General features: G+C 47.6%; 1 long non-coding RNA gene across 1 annotated transcript in view; it reads right to left on the bottom strand.

The window, feature by feature from the left end:
- The window catches only part of LOC144237740 (uncharacterized), a 39,050-nt gene extending 25,078 nt beyond the window's left edge, over positions 1–13,972 (bottom strand). The window contains exons 1-2 of the long non-coding RNA XR_013336929.1: positions 13,881–13,972; positions 10,096–10,236 (exon numbers count right to left, since the gene is read on the bottom strand). This is a non-coding gene — a long non-coding RNA (uncharacterized LOC144237740). The remainder of the gene's footprint in view (positions 1–10,095; positions 10,237–13,880) is intronic.
- Positions 13,973–14,563: the final 591 nt, after the last annotated feature.

The following is a 14,563-nucleotide window of genomic DNA, read 5'->3' as shown; positions in this document are numbered from 1 at the left end:
TAAGGGCTGGGGGCCCAGGATCCCCCCACCCCCACCCCGCAGTCCCGCCACGCGGGGGTGTAAACTGGTACTTGTCAAAATTACAAACGCACATACCCCTTCCGGTCCACATCTAGAACTTTATCCTACCGACACGCTTGTGTGTCTCCAGTAACATCCAGAAGGCTATTTCTTATCTTACCGTTTGTAACAGCAAAGACTACAAACAGCCTGAGTGTCTGTCACTAAGGTCCCGGTAAAGCAAGTTAGGTACCGCGGGTTCCCACCGTGAAGAGTTCAAGCAGGCTGTGCAGGCAGTGGTGTAGAACAGCATGAAATCTAAAATACAGGTGAAGAAAGTGAAGTGGGGCGGGCGGGGGGAGGATTTACAGAACAGTGTATAGAATAGGCTACTATTTGGGCAAAAATGTGTTTATTCCCTTCTATTCTGCATAAATATCTCTGAAAGGACGCCTAGGAAATTGATGCCATTCGTCACCTTTGAAAGGAAGGTAACTTGGTGGGTTGGAAATAGGGAATGAAGGGAAGTTTTTCATTAACACTTTGAATTTTGAACTGTGTGGCTATGTTACTTATTTAATCAATCAATAAGAAAAAAAATCTTAGGGCGCCTAGGTGGCTCAGTCGGTTGAACACCCGATTCTTGATCTTGGCTCAGGTCATGATCTCACGGTTTGTGCGTTTCAACCCCGCGTCGGGCTCTGCGCTGATAGCACAGAGACTTCTTGGGATTCTGTCTCTCACTCTCTGCCCTTTCCCCACTTGCACACTCTTTCTCAAAATAAATACACTTTTAAAAAAGAAGAAGAAAAAAAGTCTTACCATGTTATGCTGACATATTTCACAAATGTTAAAAATACCAGAGGGGCACCCGGGTGGCTCAGTCAGTTATGTGTCCAACTTCAGCTCAGGTCATGATCTCACCTGAGATCCAACGTGGTTCCAATTGTGGGTTCGAGCCCTGCGCTGGGCTCTGTGCTAACAGCGCGGAGCCTGGAGCCTGCTTCAGATTCTGTCTCTCCCTCTCTCTGTCTCCCCTCCCCCCCTCACAAATAAACATTTAAAGAAAACCACTAAAGACAATTCTACTGGGGTAAAGGGGTCATTGTGTCTTGTATTGCAATGGCTCTGTGCATGTCCCCGGACTCATAAAGCTGCACTCTTCCTCTGTTCCACAGGGAGAGAAGAGTCTTCTACTTGTCCTGCGGGGAGCGGGGTGTTGGCAGAGGCGGAAGACCCGTCTCCTCTTCCTTTCCACTAGCTCCCCGCCAGGTGCCTGGCACCGCCCACAGTGGGACATGAGTCAACTGTCATGGTGACCGGTTTCACAAGAGACCCAACATGATGAGTCTGGTAGGGGTCCAACCAGTTTGTCCCTTTACTGATTTAACAAGTACGGGGCACCTGTTAGTGTGAGCAGTATGTGAAATCCACAGCCTTAAAGAGTTTCTAGTCTACCCTTAAATATATGACAAGATGCCCACTTTTTTTTTAGAGAGAGAGAGAGAGAGAAAGAGCTAGCAGGGGAGAGGCAGAGAAAGAGGGAGAGAGAACCCCAAGCAGACTCTACACTATCAGCATAGAGCTAGATGTGGGGCTCGAACCCACGAACCATGAAATCATGACCTGAGCCAAAGTCAGATGCTTAACCTACTACTGAGCCACCCAGGCATCCCAAGATTCCCACCTTTAAATAAGATTGGCAAAAGCTAAAAAACTTGGACAGTATATACTCTGTTGGCAAGCTGAGGGGAAACATCTAGGAGTATAAAATTGGCCCAGCCTCCCAGAGAGAGCAATTTGGTAGTGCTAATAAGACGGAATGGCATTTACCCTCTGACCCAACAATGCTATTTCTAGGAATTTCTACCGAAGATTCACTTCCACAGACCTATAGCAGCATATGCACAAGCTTGCTCACTGTGGCATTATTTGTAATGGCAGAAGGTTGGAAACCACCTAAGTCCCATGGACGCTGATTAAATAATCCCCCAATGCAATGCTGTGTAGCTATTTAAAAAAAGATGATTTTCATTAGCTGATACAGAGTGATTTCCATGAAAGATTGCTAAATATGTAGTGTGCTACCTTTGTGTAAGAAAGAATGGAAAATAAGATATCTGTCTGAAAAAAGAAATACAGGAAGAGTAAACTAGAAATGAATGAAGGGGGTGGGAAAGCATGAGGAGGGAGAGACGGCAGGAGGGACTCTGCTCTAAGTATCTTTCATGCAGTCTCTTAGCTCCTGAAGCATATGAATATTTTACAAATTCAAAAATATATCAAGGGATTGTTTCAAATCCTAAAATTGAATGCAAATAGTAACAGCTGAACCTAACTGTATATCAAGTTGGTAACATAATTGTACAGAAAAAATAATACAAGAATTCAAATAAATATTCAGCACAGTTCATGGCCTTCCTAAGGACTACCGAAAAAATCCTGAGGTTTACTTAGTTGGTTTGTTGTTGATGAGATTAGTGTAGGAATTCTAAAACCATCTTGCTGTTTTTGTATGAAAGATATAAAAAATGAATAAGTATACAGATGTTGGAAATCAGAGATTGCATTGTGAAAAAAGGGAGATAAAATATGGCATGAAGGAAGGTGAGGAAAAATCCAGAAATGTCAGATCTGAATTGGAGATAACAGTATGCAGAATTTTGTTGTTGTTAAGTAGGCTCTACACGCAACGTGGGGCTTAAAATCATAACACTTTTAAATGGTGAAATATAGGGGCGCCTGGGTCGCTCAGTCGGTTAAGCATCCAACTCTGGTTCAGGTCATGATCTCACAGTTCGTGGGTTTGAGCCCCGCGTCAGGCTCTGTGCTGACAGCTCAGAGCCTGGAGCCTGTCTTCGGATTCTGTGTCTCCCTCTCTCTCTCACCCTCCCCTGTTCATGCTGTCTCTCTCTCTCTCTCTCTCTCTCAGAAATAAATAAAACATAAAAATAAATAAATAAATGGTGAAATATATGTATTGTATTAGTTATATCTCAAAGAGCAAAATAAAATAAGCTAAAAAAGAGAACAAGTTAAATCCCAAGAAATGAGTCATGAGAGCAGAAATTAGTAAAACAGAAATACACAAAGAACAAAGTTAGCAAAAAGCAAAAGTTGGTTCTTTGAAAAAAATCAATAAAATTGATAAACCACTAGCAAGACTGATTAAGAAAAAAAAAAGAGGGAAATGCAAATTGCCAATTATCAGTAACAAAAGGGTGAAGGGGGCAAAGGAGATTTAGGGAACTTTTGGGGTGATCGAATGTTCTAGATCTTAATTGAGTTGATGGTTACACCAGTGTGTACATTTACCAAAACAGGTGGTGGTACGCCTGGCTGGCTCAGTTGGTACATGCCACTCCTGATCTCAGGGACATGAGTTCAATCCCCATGTTGGGAATAGGGATTACTTAAAAACAAAATAAAAGGGTACAATCAGTGGTTTTTGGTATATTCATTATGTTGTACAGCCATTGCCACTAATACCAGAGCATTTCCATCACTCCAGAAAGAAGCCTATTAGCAGTCAGTCCAAATTCCCCCCTGCCAATCACTAATCTACTTTCTATCCCTGTGTATTTGCTTGTTCTGAACATTTCATATAAATGTTCACAACACGTGGCCTTTTGAATCCAGCTTCTTTCACTTACATAAGGTTTTCAAGCCTCATCCGTGTTGTAACATGTAACTGCTTCATTCTTTTTCTGGCTGAATACTATCCCACTACGTGGATGGAACCTATTTCACTTTATCCATCCTGGTGCACATTTGGGTTGTTTCAACTTTTTTGGGCTACAGGACTCATGTATCTATAAACATTTGTGTACCAGTTTTTGTATAAATGTATGTTTTCAGCTCTCTTGGGTATACACGCAGGAGTAGAATTGCTGGGTCATACGGTAAAAATATTTAGCTTTTTGGAAAATCGGCCAAACTTTTTCTAGCTTCTTGGGGTCTAATAGAACATTGATTTTAAACCTTTCTTTCTTTTTTTCTGATTTAAAGTTCTCAGTCTCCCTCTAAAGCACTTCTGATATGCTGTGCTTTTGTTCAGTTTGTTCAGTTTGAAATATTTTGCCTTCACTGTGTTTTCTTCCTTGACTCATTTGTCATATNTTAAGTAATCTCTACACCTAAGGTGGGGCTCGAACTCATGACCCCAGAGATCAAGAGTTGCAGGTCCCACCAACTGAGCCAACCAGGAACCCCTAGAAATATATTCTTTAATTTTTAAACATTTGGGGCTTTTCCAGATATATTATTATTTATTTATTTCTAATTTAATTCCTTTGTGATCAGAGAGCATATCTTGCGAGACTTTCATCTTTTGCGATCTATTTCACGCCAAGGATACAATCTAGCTTAGCGAATGCTCCATGTGTTCTACAAGTAGGGACAGAGTTCCCACAGCCAGATATAATCTCGATTCTGTCAAGCTGGTTGTACCGCTCAGATTTTCTATATCCTACAGCGTTTTTGGTCTAGTTATTCAACGATCAATTACCAATGAGGAGTTTTCCAATCTCTGTGATTATGCATTTGCCTTTTTCTCCCCTTAGTTCTGTCGGTTTTTACTTCAGTTTTTTTGTGGCTCTGCTAACAGGTGCATATACACTTAGGATTATAGCTTCCTGTTCGGAAAAGTCGGTCCTTTTCTGATTATGAAATGTCTCTCTTTTATCTCTGCTAATTCTTCTTGTCTGGTCTGATATTAATGTAGCTGCACCAGCTTCTTGTGCTTTCCAAGTGCCTAGTATATCTGTTTTCATCCTTTTACATTCTGTGTCCGTAGAAAAATTCTCTCTTTTACATGTTATATACTGGGGTCTCTGTGTTTTAAATGGAATATTTACATTTACTGGAATTAGTCAAACAGTTGGGTTTAGGTCTGTGTCAGTCTGCTGGGGCCGCCATAAGGAAGGACCAGAGACTGGGTGGCTTAGACAACGGAGATTGCTCTTCTCAGTTTTGGAAGCCACAGGTCTGAGATCAAGATGTTGACACAACTGCTTCCTTCTGAGGGCTGCGTGAGAAGGATCTATTCCAGGCCTCTCGCCTCATCTTGTCGACGGCCGGCTTCTCCCTGTGTCCTCACGTCCTCTTCCTTCGGTATGTGTCTGTATCCAAGTCTCTTCTCGTGAGGACACCAGTCATATTGGATTAGGGTCCAGGCTAATCACCTCATTTTAACTTAGTACCTCTGTCGGGGCTCTGTCTCCAAACACAGCCACATTCTGAGGTGCTGGAGGTGAGGATTTCAACATATGACTTTGGAGAAAGATAGCAAAATCTGTCACCTTGCTACTTTTTTCTGTGTCCTTTTAATTCCTCAGTTCGTCCTTTCCTGCCTTCTTCTGAGGAACTGAATAGCATTAAAATTATATTTACATATTATAACATTCAGGATTTCAATATCATTAATGTTATATTTTACTTCCTTTCTTCGCTTTTTAGCTAGATATCTTTTTATTATTTTTTCATGGTTGCCTTAGAAAGTATAGCATGCAGGGGCGCCTGAGTGGCTCAGTTGGTTGAGCGGCCAACTTTGGCTCAGGTCATGATCTCACTGTTCGTGAGTTCAAGCCCCGTGTCGGGCTCTGTGCTGACAGCTCAGAGCCTGGAGCCTGCTTTGGATTCTGTGTCTCCTTCTCTCTCTGCCCCTCCTCTGATCATGCTCTGTCTCTCTCTCTCAAAAATAAACATTAAAAAAAAATTATAGTACACATCACTCACTAATGGATCACAGTCTAATTGAACCTCACATTTCACAGATATAAGAACCTTACAACAATATAAGTTTATTTACTCTCCCATTATTCATACTATTATATTTTATTCCTACTTATATCATAAACTGTATCTTATGACAATATTATTTTTGCTGTAAATAGATATTTGTCTTTTGTGGAAATTAAGAAGACAAAAGAGTAGTGCTTTTAAATTTACCCAACTGTGGTGCATTTCTGTGGTGCTTCATTCCTTCCTACGGATCCAAATTCCCAAATTTCCTTTCGGCCTGAAGAACGCCCTTTAGCATTTCTCAGAATGCAGGCCTGCTGCCAGCAAATTCTCTCCCCGTCATTCTTTTTTTTTTTTTTTTTAAGTTTTATGTATGTGTGTATGTATGTACATATTTATCTACTTATTTTGAGAGAGAGAGAGAGAGGGAGTGGGGAAGGGGCAGAGAGAGAGAGGGAGAGAGAGAATCCCAACCAGGCTCCACGCTGTCAGCACAGAGCCCAATGCAGGTTTTGAACCCACAAACCGTGAGATCATGACCTGAGCCAAAATCCAGAGTTGGCTGCTTAACTGACTGAGTCACCCAGGCACCCCCTCCTTTATCATTTTTCTTAAAATGTCTTTATCTGTCCCTCTACTGCAAGGTATTTTCATTGGCTACAGAATTCTAGATGGTCTTCTTGGTCCGCACCTCAGAGGTGTGAGCTCACTGTCTCTGTCCTCCAAGCTTCCACATCGCTGTTCCCCGATATGGAACCTACCAGCTTTCAAGCTGTCTTCTTTACCGCTGGTTTTCGGCACTTGGACTATGACCTGCCTGCTCCGGGTGTGGCTTTTGTGGTGCTCGTCCTATTAGTGGCTTGCCAAGCTTCTTGAATCTGTAAGTGAATGTTTCTCATAAAATTTCAGATTTTTTTTTTACCAGTATCTCTTCAAATATATATTTTTTTCTGTCCCATTCTCTTTCTCCTCTCTTTCTGGAACTCCAGACACACGTGTTAGACGGCGTGAGGTGGTCCTGCGGGTCACGTGGGCGTTGTTAATTCCTGTTCAGTCCTTTTGTCTCTGATTTTCAGATGAGATCACTTCTCCTGACCTATCCTTAAACTCACGGCCTTTTCTTCTTCCGAGCCTTCTTCAATCTTTTGTTAAGCCCCTCCAGTGGATTTTTCAACCTATTTGATTCTTTACAGTTGTACTTTTTAAATGTTTATTTATTTTTGACAGAGAGAGCAAGCGAAAGGGGGAGGGTCAGAAAGAGAGGGAGACACAGAATCTGAAGCAACAGGCTCTGAGCTGTCGTGACAGCAGAGAGCCCGATGCGGGGCTCCAACTCACGGACTGTGAGATCATGATCTGAGCCAAAGCTTAATCCACTTACCATGCAGCTGCCCTAATTATTTAGTTTTAATTGCTCTGCTAAGACTCCCAATTAAGACCACCATATTTTCCTTCAAGTCCTTAATCATATTTATAGTAACTACTGTATAGTCTGTGTACACGGATTTCAACATTGGTATCATCTCATGATTATGTGTCTGCTTTTTTCTTTAAGTTTATGTATTCATTTTGAGAAGGGGGATGCAGAGAAAGAGAGAGAGAGAGAGAGAGGGAGAGAGGGAGGGAGAGAGAGAATCCCTAGCAGGCTCCACACTGTCAGTGCAGAGTCCAATGTGGGGCTGGATCTCATGAACCATTAGCTCATGACCGGAGCTGAAATCAAGAGTCAGATGCTTAACCGACTGAGCCACCCAGATGCTTCAGAATAACAGATTATATTAAACACATAATAGATGTAGAAGGAATGATATAATTTTAAAAACTCAATTAAATGATTCAGGCCAAGATCATTCCTTGATACTAAAACCAGTGACTGACAGATTGCTGGGGACAAGATATTCACACACCTTCAACTTACCACATGGCTCATGACTGCAAAGGGAAAGGGTTTCTGGACAATGGAAAGACTTAGCGGGTGGCATCTTAAACAGCAATCAAATTCAGCATCAGCAATAATGAGATCAGACAACATTAAATGGTGGCAGTCATGAGGCAGAAAGAACTTACCGCTCTATAGTATTCTTGCAAAAAGGCTTAGCCTGAATCTAATTGCAAGGAAACATTCAAAGCTGAGTTGGAGAATATTCTATAAGACAACTCGTTTAGATTCGGCAAAAACGGCAGTGCCATGAAAAACAAGTAGGAGGGAAGACTGTTCCAGATCAAAGAAGAATCAAGAGACATGATAGACTAAATGCAGTCTGTGATCCCTGATTGGATCCTGAAACTTTTTTTTTTAAGCTGTAATGGAAAATTTAGGGCTATTTGGGGAAATGTAATTATGGTAGGCAATCTAGATAATAATACTGCATTATTGTGAAATTTCTTGGCCACTGCGAAAACAGTTTGGCAATTCCTCAGAAAGTTAAACACAGACTTCCCACGCGAAGCGCCAACCCCACTTCCAGGTAGGCGCTGAAGACCTGAAGCGGGGACTCAAGCAGATGCTTGCACAGCCACGTTCATGGCATCATCCAGAGCGGCTGAAAGATGTGAACAACCCCACGCCCATCAACAGGTGAAAGGCTAAGCAAAATGCCGTCTATCCTTGCAATGGGATGTTATTCAGCCTTAAAAAGGAATGAGATTCCGACCGGTGCTAGAAGTATAGATGAATCTTGAGGATATGAGGCCAAGGGACCTAAGCCCAACATAAAATGACAAATACTGAATGATTCTACTTGCATGAGGAACCCAGGACAAGCAAATGTGTGGGGACAGAAAGGAGAACGGAGATTACCAGGGGGGATGGGAGGTTTAATGGAACAGTTCTGGAAATGACTAGCAGGGAGGGTTGCACAACGTAATGAACGCGGTTCACGCCACGAGCTGCGGAGGGGACCCACCAAACGAAGAAAGGAGCTGCACAGGCGTGTGTGCTGCTGGGACAGACGGGCGGCCGCTGTTCCGCGCACTTCCGCCCGGCCCCAGGCCTTCCCAGGCCCCACAAATTAAGGGGGTGCGTATAACGAGCTCTGTCTCCCGGCCCATAGGGGCACCCCCTTCACCCAGCCTGTCGCCCGCCCCCGCGATTGTGTCTGACTTGAGCCAGGCCTGCATGAGGGGCCTTGCTTTCATCCGGGGCTTGTTCCTGCCACACCCCGCTCTCCATCTTCACCTCCGAGGCTCACTGGGCTGCGGCTGGGCGTGCCAGTGGGCTGGAGTGTGGCACTTCTCCCCGGGCCAGGGAATCTCACTGGGCAAACTCTGCCAACTCGCCTCCCCACCCAGGGGGAGAAGAGCTTTGCATTTAGTCCTCCAGCCCAGCGCCAGCATCCCCTCTGGCGTCCCAGTGGCCCAGGGCGGCTGCAGACTAGGAAAAGGGCACCGGCTCCCTGATGCGACATGACACCACGGGAACAAGTCAGGGCCTAGCGAGGGCACGAGCGTGAGAGACCTTGGCCAAATATGTCCGATAACAGCGGGGCCAGGCAGGAATGCTGGGGAGAAAGGGTAGGAAATTCTGACTGAATGAGAAGGAAGGGGCGTGCGGGTCTACTTTCAGGTCAGCCTTACAGCTACGGCCTTCCCAGTAGGCAGATGGGTCCCCTTCGGTGACCGCCAAGGCAGTGGAAAGATCACTGGCCTCAATGCCACCATTTGGCTCTTTGATCTATAACCTCTCAACTCAGACCCCTCAGGTGGAAAAGTGAACATCATAAGAAATTCTGGCCATTGTAGGGGCGCCTGGGGGGCTCAGTTGGTTGGGCGACCGACTTTGGCTCAGGTCATGATCTTGAGGTTCGTGGGTTCAAGCCCTGCATCGGGCTCTATGCTGACAGCTACCTTGGAGCCTGGAGCCTGTTTCAGATTCTGTATCTCCCTCTCTCTCTGACCCTCCCCTGCTGATGCTGTCTCTCTCTCTCTCAGAAATAAATAAAACATAAAAAAAATTTTTTTTTTAAATTCTGGCCATTGGGGCACCTGGGTGGCTCAGTCAATTAAGTGTCCAACTTCGCTCAGGTCATGATCTCACAGTCTGTGGGTTCAAGCCCCGCGTCAGGCTCTGTGCTGACAGCTCAGAGCCTGGAGCCTGCTTCAGATTCTCTGTCTCCCTCTGACCCTCCCCTGCTCACTCTCTGTCTGTCTCTCAAAATAAAATAAAGACATAAAAAAATAAATAAATAAAAAATAAAAAATAAAAATTCTGGCCATTGTAAACTGTAAGGGAGCAGCATGGCCCTGACGCAGGCTGACGCAGGCCTCCACGACAGGCACTGAGCTGGGGTGACCTCCGAGCTTTGCGCGGCACTTAGCGACGCAGGAATCCTGAAACACCCAGTGGGCACTTACCCGAAGCCAGTGGGGTGGGGGGAACCGGAAAGGCAGGACGGAGAGGAAGAGCAGGACTCCTGGGCGGAAGTGCGGGCTGCCGGGAAGATGAGGGGACGGCTCGCTCTGGGTCCCTTCAGACGTCCGACTGCCCTCCCACATCTAGGGACAAAACAGTCAGTCAGTCGTGCCCCATCCCTTCTTTGGCTGAACCCACTTGGCCCTTCCCCAGTTTCCTCAATCCGAGGGTGACTTCACAAAGGGATCCCAGAGGGCTGTCTAAACAGGACTCGGGAGGGTCTGCCCTGGCCTCAGGCCCCTCTCCTCAATAGTCTCTGCTTTGCCCGCCTCAAGTGACCCCTCTACCCCGGGTCCTAAGGTAGTTCTCTGCTTCCCGGGTCACTGGACGGCTGTTCTAGGTGGTCTCTCCTTCAGTGCTGGAAGGGGGGTGGTGGGAGGGGCCCTGAAGTCAGCCTGAAGATGGCGCCACTGAAGTCCACTTCCTGCCTCTGCGGCAGCTACGGGCCTTGGCAGTCTGTGGGCACCGGGGACACAGTTTGCCCTCCCAGGCGGGTCACAGATGGGAGAGAAATTTCTCTGGGGTAGGAGTGGGCCACGGACAAAGAAGAGCCAAGGACAGACACAAAGGCCACTCGACCAAAGGAGTCTCCATCACTGGACCTCAGGACTCCTAAGCCTCATAAGCCTGCGTGGTGGTCTCCTCCCGTCGTGTAGCTCACTTCCGGGGAAGGAGGCTCACACGCCCTCCTGCGCGTCCCCCAGACCCTGTTCACTGGGCTCCCGGTCACCGTACTGAACGTGCCAACAACACGGCCCCACAAGCACCTGCCGATTCACCTTCCTCGCTTACAAGGGGGTCTCTAAGACACCCTGTAAGCTCAACACAGGGGTCTCAGGATAATACAAAGACCACATCTTGGCTCGTCTCTGCCAAGACTCATAGCCCCTGTTCCTTCACTCATCTTTCCTACGCGCACGTGTGCAGTGCTGGGAGCAAAACACTGACCCAAACCCAGTCCCTGTTCTCTAAGAGCTCACATCTAGACAGGGCTCCAGACATTTCTCCCCCAAGTCGCAGGGCTGCTAGGGAAGGGGGGGCGGTGCCCACAATATCTTTTCCCTGCTCCTTGGCATATCCACATTGTCTACATCCTTCAAGGCCCCGCTGAAATGCCGTCTGCTCTTTGCTGTTCTAATGACACAGCCACTTCGCAGGGGTGTCTCTCACCTCTGAGTGTTCACAGCAGACACATGTTTTTCTGTGCACAGTTGGCCTTCGCCATAGACTCTGCTTTCTGGAAGGGCAAAGACCATCTTACGCTCTGGATCCTTCAGACCACGCCACACAATACCATGTACATAATAAGAGGTCAAAATCCACTCCTGCAAAGCAGCTTCCTCATAAAGATGCTCGTCAGATGAATGAAACCTTGTTTGGGAAGCCACTGGGAGTTCCCTGATTTAATAAATCATACATTTTATCACTAACTTAAAATTCCTTGTTGGGATTTTCCCAATGAATACAAAGTTAGAACTCAGTGCAAGTAGCATTCGATTCTTACGTATTCCTTATAACTGTGCGTGTATCCAGTCTTACAGAAATGTTATATGAATATTATAATTCAATATTCAGCTGTTTCTGTATCATAGCATGTAAGTGCTCACATTTTCTTCTTGTTGTTTTTAGTGTTTATTTATTTTTGAGAGAGAGAGAGACAGAGCATGAGAGGGGAGAGGCAGAGAGGGAGACACAGAATCCAAAGCAGGTTCCAGGCTCTGAGGTGTCAGCACAGAGCCTGATGTGGGGTTCAAACCCACAAACCACCACGAGCTCATGACCTGAACCGAAGTCTGATGCTTAACCGACTGGGCCACCCAGGAGCCCCGGTGCTCACACCTTCTGTGAATACTAGGGAAGAAAAAGTATCTTCTGCACTGCGTGATGTTCGGCTTTGCACCCTCCCTCCCTACAGTGTGGTAATGATATAACCCGGACCTGAAGGGAAGAGATACACAGGTTGAGAGCATCCAGGCTTGGGTAAGAAGACTCAGGTTCCCCCATCTTAATCAGCCTATAAAACCATCCTGTCTAGGGGCGCCTGGGTGGCTCAGTCGGTTAAGCGTCCGACTTTCGCTTAGGTCATGATCTCGCGGTTTGTGGGTTCGAGCCCCGCGTCGGGCTCTGTGCTGACAGCCAGCTCAGAGCCTGGAGCCTGTTTCAGAGTCTGTGACTCCCTCTCTCTCTGACCCTCCCCTGCTCACGCTGTCTCTCTCTCTCTCTCTCCTAGAAATAAATAAAACATTTAAAAAAATTAAAAAAAAAAACCATCCTGTCTAGGAGAATGGACTTGACCATCAGTAGAGGAAGGGCCTCCAAAAATTAGGTAAGGTCTCACCATAGCTAGGGAATGTGTTTTAAAGGGTGGGAAATGATGGCTGGAGCTTGGGACAATGCTTACTAGGTGCAGGCCTGGGGCTAAAAACGTACATGCATTAATTATCTCATTTAACCTTCAAACACTTGAGGTGGCAGTATGATTACCCCCAGTTTTGCAACTGAAGAAAAACGGAGGCTCAAGAGATGTAATAGTAGCTTTGTCCCAAACCACACACCCACGTTCCTCTGACTCCAGATCCTGAGCTGAGATTGTCGCTCAAAACCATCCAGTTCCCTTTCTTTCTTCTTGCACGCGGTGTGCAATGTGGGGGTAATGATCCCGTATTCTCCAGAGGGGCCATGAAGATCATCCGCTTCAACCTCGTTACTTTACAACGGAGGAAACGGGCTCGGGGAGATACAGGGACTCGTCCCCCGGGTCGCGCGGAGCCAGAGGCTGCCCTGCAACGGGATCGCAAGGTGCCCTAGATTTCCAGCCCAAGCCCCACTTGACGGGGGAGGAACGACAACCGCGACTGGAGACCCGGGTCCCGGACCCACCCGAGGCAGAAGCGGACTCACCCCCGGGGGCGCCCCTCCTCGCGCACCTGCGGCGCCAACCGTCCCGCGGGCTGCCGCGCCCGACCCGCGCCCCGGTGCTACCTGTCTGCGGAGCGCAGGCTTCCGGCCGGGGACCGGGCGCTGGCGGGGAGCGAGGGCGACTGCGCGGGGCCAGAGCCGGACGGACGCCGGCCTCGCCAACTCGGGCCTCCCCGGGGCCCCTCCGCCTCGAACTCCGAGGCCCAGGGAGCGCGCGGACGGCCGGAACGCCGAGAATCTGGGAGCGCTGGTCCCGGGAGGCAGAGCCGCCTGGTCTCCTCCCCTCCAGCCCCCTACTCTGCCCTCTCAGCTGTCCGCAGACCTAGTCCAGCGCGAGGGCACCTGAGGGGGACCAACAGCCACGCGCAGGGCAGTCAAGCACCTGGGACCCTAGAGGGCGAGGTTCCCATGGAAACGAGAGAGGCTCTTGGCGCCTGCGCGGACGCGCTAGGCACGGTGGGAAATGTAGTTTCCGCGCTGCCGCCCGGCGGCCAAAGGAACGGACGCAAGATGGCGCCCGAGCGTCGCTGTGGGCTCCGCGCGGTTGGGTCTGTTTCTCCCCTCCCTACCCCGAGCCCGAGCGCTGCGGGCGTGGGAGAGGCCACGGAGGCCTGAAAGGTAGTTACTCTTGGCAGCCTCGGCTCTGAGGCGTCTGGGGTGTCGGAGGAAGAGGCCGGGACGCGCTCTCTTCTCCGCGTTCAGTTGTGCCCTTTGAAATGCAGTCCTGACGAAGGGCCTCCCTGGCCCCAGCGGACCCAGGACGGGCGGAGGGAGGACTCTGTGAAGGTGACAGTGGTCTGGCAGGCACCTGCTGTCCGAGGGAGGCGAGCTCCCTCTGGCAAGGGTTCACGTCTGGGCTGGGTGACCGGCCGGCTGCTGAGAGGCTCCCGCGGTTGGTGGGAGGCGACGTNCCAGCCCCGCGACCTTGGGCAGAACTGGTGAGGCCATGCGAGCTGGCGCTGCCCTGTCCGTCTGAGTTAGGTCTCCGGGCTGAGATCTAGAAACTTAGGATCGGTTTCAGGCCCTATCAGAGACTCAGTTACTTTCTCTGGGCCTCAGTTTCCTATTTCCAAAAAAGGTGGTGATTATAATGCCTGCTCTTCCTCCTCTGGGAGTGGTGTTAAGGTTCTCTGGAAATGACGTTGGCCTTGTGTAGGCTGGACAGTCCTTTAAGGGCATGCACGGGCATTCCTGTTTGCTATGCATTGATGCAACTTCGTGGAAGGAAATTAGGGAATGCCTTCCAAATTAAATGCATACAGCCTTTGCTTCAGCAGTTTTAGAAATATGTCCTACAGGTTTGGTATGTGTACCAGAAAGTATATGCAAGAGTACTTAAGCATTACTTGGAATGACCAAAAAAAAAAAAAAAAAAAAAATCTGTAAGCAACCTTAATGTTCTTTAGTCGATGAGCACTTCAATAAATGGAATTCATAGACTAGAATATGTATGACTTTTATTTTTATTTTTTTATTATTGAGACAGAGAGA

The sequence above is a fragment of the Crocuta crocuta genome, unplaced genomic scaffold (genome assembly GCF_008692635.1).
Source record: "Crocuta crocuta isolate KB4526 unplaced genomic scaffold, BGI_CrCroc_1.0 scaffold647, whole genome shotgun sequence".
Lineage (NCBI taxonomy): Eukaryota > Metazoa > Chordata > Mammalia > Carnivora > Hyaenidae > Crocuta > Crocuta crocuta.
The sequence above is the reverse complement of the archived record's forward strand: the minus strand, read 5'-3'. Positions and strand labels throughout refer to the sequence as shown.